General features: G+C 44.9%; 1 protein-coding gene across 1 annotated transcript in view; it reads left to right on the top strand.

Moving 5' to 3' along the window:
• Positions 1-6,111: 6,111 nt before the first annotated feature.
• The window catches only part of TENM1 (teneurin transmembrane protein 1), a 321,456-nt gene continuing 319,256 nt past the window's right edge, over positions 6,112-8,311 (top strand). Inside the window, exon 1 of the mRNA XM_065689244.1 lies at positions 6,112-6,425. The gene's annotated coding sequence lies outside the window, so the exon portion shown is untranslated. The remainder of the gene's footprint in view (positions 6,426-8,311) is intronic.

Below are 8,311 nucleotides of genomic sequence, written 5' to 3'. Positions count from 1 at the left end.
TTTTGATAGTTGTCTTTCGTAGCAAAAGGTTTGGGTTTCTTTTTGTTTTTTTTTTTAAATCTTCTAGTCTGCAGTACCAAAGGACTTCCCCCTAAAATCATCAAAGCATTTCAGCTGGTCTTTTCACATCTCCAGCTCTTTTCGGTTATCTGGAAGTGTACTTATTCATATATTTTACATGTTTATTTCATGTGTTTGCGTTTGTGTTTATTTAATTCTTTCTTAAGAACTAAAAAGGAAAAAAAAAAAAAAGGATGCTTTTACGGCTTTTTTTCCTTTTCTTTCTTGACCTAGAATTCAATTTTATTCAGGTCTTGAACGGAAGCTGAGAATACAACTGATCTGTTTGGAGGGTTCTGGGATTCAAACCGAAATAATGAAGAAAATATTTCTCTATGTCAATTGGAAATAGATGTTTTTTCAGTTTATCAAAACAAAACCAAGAGTTTAATTTTAAACTAAATATTTTATCTTAATGGTTATTACTTCTTATAATTAATTTAAGGAAAAGGAAATACCTAGTACATTAGCTACACATCAGCTACCATCACCAGCTAAGGCTTACTGGGGAAGTGGAGAATCAGTACTGGTGACAGGAGCATTAGCACCACCTTGTGTCCATGAGATAGGAAAATATGTAACACCCCTCTCCAGCCATTAAAAATGTGACAACTTTTCTGGTCTCTCTGTTGCATATTGACAAGGGAGCCATATTTGTGCAAAAGGTGCGTATTTGTTTGGAGCCATAAGTTTAGAAGAATCGATTAATCCAGACAGATGGGAAATTATCAAGTTTGCAGTTTTGGTGAATGTGCAGTGGTCATAATGTATGAACATCCTAAATGTTGTCAATTAGTCTAGTAGGCATCTGGGAACAACATAGTTTAAAGGTGAATTTTGAAAGAAGCCTTGTGGTTATTTACAGTTCTTTCTGAATGGGAGAGACAACACTGTAAAAGCTATGAAAGTCTTTGAAAATTTAAAAGGTGAGCAAAGGACATGGGCATCATGCAGTGATGGAAAGCCATGAAGAGAGAGTCAGTATTGTTTGTATTAATTTTTTCATAACCTCTGAACATGGCACAAGGCAGCTTTGCTGTCTTCAGTCTGTTGCACTGTAGAAGCTGTTCTGTAAACAAACCTATTTCTGGTACATTTGTCACCAAGATGACTATCAAAATACATCAGGTTTCATTTCTTTTTCAAAGTATCAACCTCTCTCTAGTCATCTTCTTAGTTATGGGGGCACAATTTCTGAAAAATGGTATCTCATCCAAAACTGCAGTTACTTAGCCCTCTAGTACATAATTTATGGTTTCTGGTAGAAAGTCTGGGGCAAAACCTGTTCTTGCTGGGAGCTGGTAATTGTAAGGTAGTGCAATTTCACATACTTTTTTAATACCTATGTACAGTTAGCCTAGCTTCACAAAATTCAGCTCCTTCCTGTGAGAGGGAAATAGAACAATTTTCCCTACTTTCTGGACATTTCTTTGGGTCCAGAAAGTAGAAACTTCTGACTGGCATTTCATCCCTCACTTTCTCCTTCCTGATCTCTTACAAATTAGGACTGCCCAAACTAAGGGCAAGACTGTGCCTTTGGGTCACTTGAGTGGAATATATCAATTTCCCATTTAATAGGAACAGATCTAGAAAAATAAATAATGACATAATACATTCATAACTTAAAAAAATTATCCTGATTCTCCTTTACATTTCAGTTTGTGTAATGATGTATGCCTTGTCAGAGTAAGTACACATCAGGTACAGCTAGGTTTGTGTTACTGTGTTTTGATCCTGTTTTACATCCCCACCTCAGATGCACCTACATCAGACTCATGTAAGGTATCATTTTAAAAGATGGAAACATTCCAAAACCGCTGTGCGCAGCTAGGAATGATGGATTGGTCTCCTCAGTTCTTATCAAGTATGTACAACTGGGTTTTGAAAATAATTTAACCTTTTGCAGTACGGTTGGAATCCCAGGTTGATGTACACGAGAACTTCCCCAATGGTGTCCTTCTGGAGTCTGACAAGGTCTCAGATGTCCTTATAACTTTTTTTGCCTGTCACATAAGGGGCAGGGCAATGTTATTAGTGCTACTCATTACCTTCTGTCACTTTCTGGAAGACAGCTGGGATCTCAATGCCCTTCATATATGGGTTGTTTCCTGCCAGTATTAAGAGACTTACTGTAAATATTTCACCTTCTTTTTGAAATAGTTTTCTCTCGTCTGTTAAGAATACCAAAGAAAAAGAAGGGGAACCGTTGTATTTCAATGTGTTAGAAAGCATAGTCAGTGCTGGGATCTGGCTAATTTCCTGCCTCTGTGTTTTGAAGTATGTTAACTGTACGAAAGAATAATTTCCATAACCTGCACACCAACCACCCACTTCAATTTTTTAGGGGAGTGTTTTATCCTATCTTACAGTTGTCTGGGAAGCAGTCTTGTGACGCAGGAAAATTCCCCAAAATTTCAGAGGTTTTGACTACTTCATCTGATTCAAAGAGGCAAAAAGAGAAACTTTCAGCAACATTCTCAAAAGCACAGGCTGACAGAGCTCTGGTAAGTGTGGTGATACCCTGCCCCAGGTGGGTTGAATAGATTCTGTTTTAGCAGTGCGACCAGCAGCTGCGTCTCAGGTCTCAAAGGGGATGGTTACAATGCAGGCAGCAATTTCTGTTCCTGCAGGAGGCACGGAAATAATTTAAAACTAATGCTTCAGCATAACTCAGTTACCAGTTAAAGACAGTTAATCACTCAGGAGGCTCTTCTGAACTTGAGCTAGCTAAAAGATGTGAAGCAAGTCCTTAGCATCAGTACTGTGTTGACTAGCATTGCAGCTGTGCACTAGAGATACTACCCTTACCTACTTACAGAGGAAATTGTTAGTGCAGGGAGCTACAGTTCGGTATAAACCTACATTAGTTCTCATTCAAGAAAATTCCCTTAGCCACCAATGTTATTTAGCAATATTTTACCTACCACTTTCTCCTAAGCCAGTTCAGCATACTAGGTTGAGAAATCTGATGGTCAGGTTTGTTTTGCTCAATGCACTTCTGGTACATTTAGGTTTGATGTGTTTAAGGCTTCTTGTTGCCACTTAGAAGCATCTTTGTTCTGATTGGAAAAATCTGTATCTGTATCTGTTCCTTCTATTGGGGTGGCTCCTCTAAAAGAAATACTGTCATTATCCAGTGGGTCTCATCTTGCATTGGAATCTGCACCCAGTTCTGTTGGAACATGCATAGAATATACCTTAAGTTTCACACCTTCCCATCCGTCTTCTCATGGACAAATATGTGCTGTCTGCATGGTACTCCAAGGACACCTTTCTGGTTTCCCAAACCCCAACTCACCAGGAAGCATGCCACAGGTATCTGAAATTACCATATATAACCAGATAGTCCACTTGGTGTCTGGCAATAATTTTCCACTATTGAGTTTATCAGGTTCAGCTCATTTATCTTGGCACTGGCTGAAGAGACAAAGGTAGGATTCAATGTCCACCTCTACTAGTTATCTTTTTATGTCTTTCCTTGATGAGGATACCATGCTTTTATGAGTACTATATGTTAATGGCTACAACAGGCAACTCCAGAGCATTCCAAGCAGAAGCACTAATAATGATGTGTGATCTTTGTCTGCTAATAGCACAGAATATTTCCTTGACTATGGTAGTATCTTAAAACCTGGAATCTAGACCGGTCAGCTACCTTGGTTTATGATTTTGTGACTAACATAGCAATTTTATCCAGGATATTTTTTCTTTTTTATTTTGCATTTGAACTATTTCCATGCTCAGCCTGTGGTATCTATTTCTTGTATTGATGAAAAGCAAATGTTAAACTCTGTCCAGAGAGAAAAGAAACCAAAACAACCACATCTCCTGGGAAAGAAAATTTATTCTTTACTCTAGGCTCAGAATAGTTCATGACTGATCTATACTGCTGAAGAATGATTCCACCTACCAGGACTAAGTCACAGATATTTGAGACAAACTTTTGAGAGAGCACTGTTCTGATTTTATATAATGTATTTTTAGATTGAGTTTGTGGTTAAGTTTGTTTAACAGCTTGAAAATTCATGAGAAACAGGTCTGGTTTGTTCCTTCTGGCCTTCCTAAGAAAGTAATGTATAACCAGTAGTTCAAGACTTTGCTTCTGCTGCACAGAATGCATTTAATCCAAGGAAGATAGAACATACTTCCTAAAGGACTCTATATTTACCTCAGGATCTTTACAGCTGTGCTTTCTTTAGGGAGAGGCAGATTTAGATTTCCGGAGTACTGCTGAAAGGAGATTTTATTCTGAAGAACTAGACCAACTTCTTATCTTAGATTTGTGTCTTTAGAAGTCCATAGCATAGAAGGAAATAAATACCTGAGGTCTAGAAAGGAAGATACAAAGTCAGTACCCTGTCATTCATGTAAGCAGCAGTTCTGATGCTAGATTTGTAAACTTTATCACTTTTGTGGTTCTTCATCCTTCTTTTCATCTTCCCATCCTTTGTTTTTCAAAGAGGATGGCTTTGGAATTACTAAAACTTCACAACATTTTTCAGAATCGGGTTGCAGCCTACATAAACTGGGGAGACACACCTCCACTGCTTCACATCTATGCAAATACCAGTACACAAGCTTTGGAAAGGGAGTTGCATTTTGGGCCAGTGCCTTCATCACCTTTGCAGTGCTGTTCAGTGAGAATTTTCATTTTCTCCTTTGCTCCCAGCAGACTGACCACACTAGCAGGAAAGAAACCCCCTATGCGTGTGTTTACCTGAAGAACCAAGGAAAAAATGACTCCCTAAGTATTTTTTCATAGGCACCTGAGTTTTATTTTTGATAGAGCATGCTGAGGGCGGGGTCAGCTGAAAGGGCAAATATTAAAAATTATAGAAAAGTTCTGTATCGGCAGCAGTGCATTAGAATTACAGATGGTCTTACCTATTAATGCACCGCAAGCTATTAAATAGGCAAATATATATCTATTATTTACTTAGGAGCCAGTTCATAAGCTGGTTTTGATTCTCAAGATGTTTTTTCCCAAATACTTATGTAAACAGCAGAAACTGTCTAAATGAAGTATGTCCTGGGGCATGGTAGAGAGTTAAGAGAAACTTAAGGTAGTCTATGCAGAAACTTAACAAAGAAGTTAACAGGAACTGTCAATTACGCATTTTTTTTCCAGTGTGCTCCTGTTGATGAATGGACGGGGTAAGTAATGTAAACAACCACAGTGACTTGAAGGACTGCACAGATTTGTGTGTGCAGTATGCATTTAAACTGTAACTGGGATGGAGATGGACTGATGAGCTGCGTCCAGCCTTAGAGGCACACCACTGCCAGTCCCTGGGATTCTTCAGCACAACCAAATCTTTACTAATAACTGCAGATGCGGATTTAGCTGTTACGAAAAAGCAGGCTATAATCACCTTTACGCCTTTGCATGTCCTTTTGAGGATACACAGCCCATAGATGATGGAATTAGCGCGATCATCACCAGAAGATGAAGTTCCCCTGCACCAACCCCGGGACTGTTAATGGAGGTGGCCACGGGAGATCCCCGCGTTAATAAGCTCAGATCGTGAAAGGAAAGCGCTTGAAGCACCAGCTATAAATTAAAAGCACGCTCCCAAGCCCTGATTCCGCTACCAGCCTCACTTCCTCGGCAAGGTAAATTCTTTAGAGGGAGGTGTTCTGCGTTATTTCCAAACGCAGAGGACTGCCGCTGGCTTTATCCTCCCTTTCCCATGCGTGTCAGGGGCCGTCGCAGGTGGCCAGACCCCGCGGGTCAGGGGCAGCTCCCCTCCCTCAGGCGGGCGCAGCCGCCTCACCTCACTGCCCCGGCCACCTCTCTGGCCCTGCAGAAACCTTCCCGTCTCGGCACCCCATAACTCGCACCCGCTCGCCTCGGCGGTCGGTGCGAGGCGACTTGAGGCGCGGCGCTCTGTAACGCGCCTGCGCAGCTCTCCCGGGCATGCTCATTAACGGCGAAGGAGCCGAAAAGGGAAAGAAAAAAAAAAAAAAAAAAGAGAGGAAAAAAAAAAAAAAAAAAAGGCACCACCAAACCCTGAGCGCGAGCGGCGCCGCTGACAGAAACCCGCCGGAGAGCAGCGGCGGCGGCGGGGCTGCGCCGAGCCCGGCCCCGTTCCTCTCACGCCTCGGCTTCTCGCAGCCTGACGCGCCGCCGCCGTCAGCTGCGGGTCGAGCCGCAGCAGCAGAGCCGGCGCCGTCCCCTGAACGGGGCGGAGGGGCCGGGGCGGGCTGCAGGGGAGCCGCGAGGCGCCGGCAATGTGGATTTATATTCGCCCGCGCCGCAGCCGCCGGGGAGCGGGAAGCGGGCACCGCGCCTAGAGGCGATGGGCGAAGCCGTCGGCGGGGCCGAGCCGGGGCGCTGCTGAAAGTTCAGCCGGTGGCCGCGCTCGGTAAGTTTGCTGGGGTAGGCGGGAGCGGCGCCGCGGGCGCCCGAACTTCGCTTCTCACGGGCGGCGGCCGCGCCGGGGTGTGTCCGGCCCCGCCGGGGTGCCCTGCCCCGCCGGAGCGGGAGCTGCCGGGCGCTCTCGGCGGGAGCTTTGCGGGTGCTGCCCGGTGTGTACGTGCGGCCGCGTGTGTGCGGGAGGCGGCGGAGCGGGGCGGGCGGGCGCGCGGCTCCGCGGCGGATGCGGGCTCTTCGCGGGCTGAGGCACTGGCTGCCCTCGCACCCGTAGCGGGGCTCCTTCGCCCGCGGTCGCAGCGCGCCCGGCGCGGTCCAGCGAGCGGGCAGGGGTGGGCTGGCGCGGCGCGGGGCTCTGCCCGTCGGGCCGGGATGGTGGTGCCCGGCCCCCGCCGAGGCGAAGCTGGGCGGCGGCCCCTGCTCGTGTGCGCGGGTCTCCGCGGGGAAAGGCGGGGCGCGCTGCCGGGAGCCGCCGCCCGCTTCCCCTTCATCCCCGTCCCCGCGGGGCGCCCCGGAGCGGCGCTCGGCTCCGGCTCCCTCCCCGCGGAACGCCGCATCCTCGGTGCGCGCAGCGCTAAGGTGGCTCCACCGGGCAGGCGGCACCGCGCTCCCTCGCGCCGGTGCATGGGGCTGCCTTACTCCTGGTGGATTCTCAGGTGTAATCTGTGAAACGTGCGTCTAGCGTGTTCCCCGTGTGCTGGCTGTGGGATCCGGCAGTCTCCAGTTTTAGCCGAGGCGAACTGCTGCTTTCGACTGTTTTTATTTTGTTTTTTTCCCCGAAATACGGTACAGCAGTAGCTCGAGACTGACGCTGCAGGCTTGGCTGGTGAATGCTTAGGCTGGCTATTGATACGATTGTGGTACGTAGAGAGGTGCCTGTTTCTCGGGTGTTAACTGTACAGTCTTGCCGTGTTAAACGCCAACACGTTTACCTTAGCTTGTTCTAATCCTCAAATCAAAGACAAGAACTTCTCCTACCCCCCCCCCCCCCCGCAATTCTATAGCTTAAACATATGCTGCCTTTTCCGACTGTATAATAGCTATCTTAGTAATAGTCGTTCATTGATTGTGCTTATAATATCCAAAGATTGTAGATACCCATCTTGATTGCATTGATGCTTCTCTGATAATTAACGAGTCAGATACACTGTACTGTGGAAATAAACACCAGCTGTCCGTGTGGTGGGGCAAGCATCTCAAACATCTACTACATCTCCAAATGTTCTTGCAGTAACAAAACCCCACCACTTCTAGTGCCTGTCTTTTCACTGTTAATTGTGAAGCTTAACATAGAACAGTTTGATGTTTGATGTATGGGTGTTGTAGAGAATACTTTGTGAATCACAAATAGGAAGATACACTGTAGTAGGGAAAGCTGTCCATCTGAAGCTGAGGCTCAGCCCAATAGTTTTCCTTCTTTCCTGTACAGAGTTTCTTTTCAAAGCTTATTTTATGCATGACCTGTAATGCGATGGGCTAATTTCAAAATACTTCTCAGATGCAATACAGGCTTGTTAATAAACTAATTGGCCTTTTCCCTATAGATAGCATATATCGATAATACAAAATCGTCAGAAGTTAAAGTATTTTTAATGCATCTGTGTGTTCTGAGGGTTTTGGCTTGTTTCAGGCACTCAAATCTTTTAACAGCTTGGGGATTTAGGAACCTTTGTGGGTGTTGCTCTTCTTTTGTTATATCACAGTTTTGTTTCAAGGAATGATTAGAAGTTTTCTGAATAGCACATTCACAGTATTTTTTGTTCTGTGACTCTCTGATCTTTAAGAAAACCCAAGAAAACTGCATTACAGATACTTAAATAAAGTATTTTCTTGGAAAGTGAAAAGTTACTTCAATTTGCCAAATTTTAAAAATTTAAA

This window comes from Lathamus discolor, chromosome 9, assembly GCF_037157495.1.
Source record: "Lathamus discolor isolate bLatDis1 chromosome 9, bLatDis1.hap1, whole genome shotgun sequence".
Lineage (NCBI taxonomy): Eukaryota > Metazoa > Chordata > Aves > Psittaciformes > Psittacidae > Lathamus > Lathamus discolor.
This window is presented reverse-complemented; position numbering and strand designations above follow the sequence as displayed.